This window comes from Cebus imitator, unplaced genomic scaffold (assembly GCF_001604975.1).
Source record: "Cebus imitator isolate Cc_AM_T3 unplaced genomic scaffold, Cebus_imitator-1.0 Scaffold322, whole genome shotgun sequence".
In the NCBI taxonomy this organism is placed as follows: domain Eukaryota; kingdom Metazoa; phylum Chordata; class Mammalia; order Primates; family Cebidae; genus Cebus; species Cebus imitator.
This window is the reverse complement of record NW_016107637.1, coordinates 100,127-104,824: the sequence shown is the minus strand read 5'-3', so window position 1 is coordinate 104,824 and position 4,698 is coordinate 100,127. Positions and strand designations below refer to the sequence as shown.

The window sequence follows — 4,698 nt, the reverse complement described above, 5'->3', positions numbered from 1 at the left end:
GTGATCCACCCGCCTCGGCCTCCCAAAGTGCTGGGATTACAGGCTTGAGCCACCGCGCCCGGCCCCCTGGCTTTAGTATTTTTTATAATAATTCAGGAAATAACTATGTTTTGCCCCCACCCCAACACCTAAATGCAAACAAAATAAAGAGTGGTCCTCTAAATTTAGAATATTAATTTGGGAAGATTGTGTTTCAACAGAGGCTGAGGTGCTGCATAATGATTCCTATAGATTATTATTGATTGGTCCCCTTAGGGGATATTTAGCATTAATTGCACCAGTCAGCCCTCTTGTCATCACACAGATTTACTTAAATAGTATACAAAAAGTTATAACAGTTCTGAGTCAATACACACTGAAACAAATGCCCCTATTATATGAAGAAATGGGGGCATGGTAGGACCACAACCAAGAATGATTTGGCCAAAACTGGGAACTGAACAAAAAGAACTTTGGAAACTATTTATGGTCCTGAAACCAATAAGATCTGGGAAGGAAATGATAGAGGATCCTGTTCCAATCATTATTATTCATTAGAATTTATAAAAAATAGAATTCTTTGGATTCAAAGCTGTGTTAAACCTCCTTATCCTTTAGTAGTGGGAAGGTTACAGATCAATTTTCTTAACTCCAAGGTAACATGTCAAAATTGTAAATTGTTTTCTTGAATTAATACCTCTATGTTTGACTCTTACAACTCTATATTACTGGTGAGAGCCCAAGAGGGAATATGGCTACCAGCAAAAATATCTCACCCCTGGGAAGTATCTCCATCCATATATATTCTCGCTGATAGTTTACAAAAGGTTCTAAAATGTACCAGAAGATTCATTACAACCTTAATTTTAATCATTATGGGTCTGTTTGCAGTCACAGTTATAGCCGCTGTGGCAGGAGTGGCTCTGCATTCATTAGTACAAACAGCCAAGTTTGTTAATAACTGGCAGAAAAACTCTAGCTTGCTGTGGAATTCTCAAACAAAGACAAATCAAAATATAGCTAATCAGATTAATGATCTTAGACAAGCTGTTCTCTGGTTAGGGGACAGGGTAGTTAGAGTACAGAATTCAATTACAGTGTGATTGGAATACTTCTGATTATTGTATCACTCCTTATCCTTATAATGAAATTGAACATGACTGAGAAAAAATAAAGCATCGCTTGGAAGGGCATGCTGAAAATTTATCACTTGATATAACAAAACAAAAGGAACAAGTTTTTCAAGCCTCTCAAGCACATTTGACTTTAATTCCAGAAACTGAGGTAGTTGAGGGAGCTGCTGATGGAATAGCAGCCCTGAATTCTGTGACTTGGGTAAAAACACTTGGAGGATTTATGGCTGCTGTTATGATTGTGTTATTAATTTGTCTTATTTCTCTTTGTGTAGTCTGCAGATGTGGATTCCGAATCCTCAGAGAAATAGCTCACCAAGATGAAGCTGTGCTTGCTTACCTAGCTTTGCAGAAAAACAAAGGGGGACAGGCTGATAACAAGTGCAGATGTGTGTGAGAGATTACACTGTTTGCTGAGAGCGACAGCAAGGAAAACCAAGCTTGCCCCCAAGCAGAAAACTGCTCAGGGAATTCCAAGATAGTAAATAATACATCTTACACCAGATGAACTTGTTCTTTAAACACAGGATATGTGACTCTGCCTCCATTATACTCTCCTAAATAATGCTTTCTAGTTTATCTTTAACCTATAGTGAACATACACTAGCTGCCTGGTTAGTTTACCTTCATGAAAGAACACACAGCATCTGCTTGTTAAAATTATCACTGGAGTGTAAAGAATAAATCCGTAGGTCAGAGTCTGCTCTTGGCTCTCAGCTGGGAATGCTGTCAGCCCCGAGCCCACCTTTGCACTCTATCTCTGTGTCTGACTCTTAATTCCTTCAGCACCACCTGGATTGGGGATCTCCACAACCGAGCTGGTCTTGGCAGATAGGCACAAAGATTCATCTACAGTAACACCTACTATAGTATTTTAATAATACTATTATAATATTTACAGTATTTTTGTAACTAGAAATTAGAAATAAAATATCATTACTATTTCTAAATAAGCTGTATTAGATCTCCAAGAGTAGAATATCATATAATCATTTAAAATGATGTAGGGGTTCCCACACACACCCCACCCCTTTGCCAAAAAAAAAAAGCTGCAGGGGTTAGGGGAAACAGAGATGTTAGTCAAATGGTACAAACTTTCAGTTATAAGATGAACGAGTTCTGTGGATCTAATGCACAGCATGGGTGGTAATGAATGCACTGATTAATTGGATTGTGGTAATTATTATACAATGTATACATAAATCATCTTATTTATACCTTGAATATATTCAATATTTATTTGACAATTAGTATTTTTTAAATGCTGTGAAAAGACCGGAACTTTTAAATATCTATTGAAAGGGAACAGATTAAATAAATTATAATACATTTATCAATGAAATACTATGCTATTTTTAAAAAGACCAAAGAAGATCTTTGCAGTATGATTTGGAATAGTCACCAAAAGAAAACTTACACTAGGATTTAAAAAAATAAAAATATATAAAAAAAGAAAAAAAAAAAAAGAAAAATTACACTAGATTGACACATAATGGAAATCTATAAATGATGGTAATTACCTTAAATCAGACTTTGAATTCTGAGAGTTTTTTCCTTTTTTCTTCAATACAAACATAATTGAATGAATTCTGAGTTTTGAGGGTTAAAATTCACAAATGCCTCTGCATTGTTTATGTAGTTGCTGCTAGATTTAGGTAAACAAATTTTAGAATACATAGTTTAATACATACCAAAAACATATCCAACACATGCCTGGTCCACTGCTGAATAAGGGATCTGTGCATCAGCTAAAGCCTTCTGGCCTGTAAAAACAAAGGTTTTATCAAAAAGTTCTTTAAGTATTTATTTTAGGTGAGTAAAAATTAAGAAGCATGCTGAATACTTAGAGAACCAGGACCCATACACCTGTAGATCCTTCTCCCTGTTAGTTCCACTCACACTAGTATTCACCTGTCTTTTGCTCAAAAGTACTAATACTCATTAGAATAAACAATAACAAACTGTGTCAGCCCCTTTAGTCATGCAGTAGCCTAGTGGCAGAAAAAGAATTCTCTATGTTGGCTCAGTGAAGTGAAGAAAACCACCATACAGGCATTTAATACATTTTGAATGTGATTATCCCTTTTCCAGGAAAGGAAGATGCTAATTTGTTAGAACTCCTGAAGTTAACACATACTAGAATTGAGGGAAGAGACCCCTCTTTTCTGTCTCTTGTCTCAAAGGAGGAGGAAGTAAAAGTTGAGACATAGCAAGCATGAAGTCAGTGGCAAGGTTGGTTGGCAAGGTTAAAGATTAAACCCCCATCTTTAATCGCAATCCTACCTATAGATCAAAGCCATAACATGGAGAAACACCCTCCATTGTTCTCATTCAATCTTGCTCAAAGCCCCACCTGGTCACATACCCCATGCCTACTTCATCAATCACCACCCTCTCACATGTACTTTCTAGAATTGTAAGCCTTTAAAAGGGCTAGGATTTTCTTTGTTGGGGAGCTCCGTTCTTGAGACACAAGTCTGCTGATGCTCCTGGCCAAATAAAGCCATTTCCTTCTTTAAATCTGGTGTGTGGGAGGTTTTGTCTGAGGCTTATCCTGCTACAGGATGATGTTATCCCTTTTAATGACCCTGCTTCTCTCTCCCACAGATCCCTTAACCATCTCAACAGGTAGTTGGATAGCACATAAAATTGTAAGCCACTCTCTGCTCTGGCTATGCAGTTGCTAAGTATCCAAGCTCTTCTCCCTTTCCCTCTTAAGGTGAGTCACTAGGCATTTCTCCACACAGGTTTTTCTCCCTTGCCTGGGATTCCTTTTGTGCTTGCAAGGCTATCCCACCCATGAAATCAAGAGAAACCACCTAATAAACTATGAATGTTCAAAGATCTAAATGTTCTATGCTACCTGCTTCTCTTGCCAAGTCAGGGTAGTCGCTTGAATTCTCAGCTCCAGGCTTCTTGAACTAGAGATATAGAAAGAGATAATAAATATAAACAAGTACAGTTACATGTTCTACCAATAAAAATCTATTCATTCACTACTCATTCAAACAAAAATACGTTCAGCACCTCTTGTGTTCCTAGAGTTTAATAATAAATAATATAAAATCCTCGCCCTCAGCGTGCTTCCAGTCTAACCTAAGACTGATAAACATTACAATGTCAGAAGTACAGAATGTCTTGGCAGAGACATCTACCCAGACTTGGAGGGAGGACAAGAAAGGCTTCCCAGAGAAACTGCCATTTAAATTAACTCCCTAAGGATGAGTAGGAGTTAGCAAAGTGAAAGAGAAGAAAATTTTGGAGTAAAGGTCTAGAAGTGAGAGAATACAGCAGTTTTTTCTCTGTGGAGGAACTGTAAATAATTTGGTCTGACATAGGTTAAAGCACAAAGTGGAAAGTGTTAAGGATGGCTGGGCATGGTGGCTCATGCCTGTAATTCCAGCACTTTGGGAGGCCAAAGTGGGCAGATCACTTGAGATCAGGAGTTCAAGACCAGGCTGGACAACATGGTGAAACCCTGTTTCTACCAAAAATACAAAAACTAGCCAGGCATGGTGGTACACGCCTGTGATCCCAGCTCCTCCGGAGGCTGAGGCAGGAGAATCGCTGGAACCCAGAGGCAGAG

General features: G+C 38.0%; 1 protein-coding gene across 3 annotated transcripts in view; it reads right to left on the bottom strand.

The window, feature by feature from the left end:
• SCP2 (sterol carrier protein 2) overlaps positions 1 to 4,112 on the bottom strand; it is a 97,123-nt gene extending 93,011 nt beyond the window's left edge. The window contains exons 1-2 of one of the 3 annotated variants that reach the window (XM_017504385.2): positions 3,976 to 4,112; positions 2,804 to 2,875 (exon numbers count right to left, since the gene is read on the bottom strand). The gene's annotated coding sequence lies outside the window, so the exon portion shown is untranslated. The remainder of the gene's footprint in view (positions 1 to 2,803; positions 2,876 to 3,975) is intronic. The other 2 variants (XM_017504383.2, XM_017504384.2) reach the window with 2 other exon arrangements.
• Positions 4,113 to 4,698: the final 586 nt, after the last annotated feature.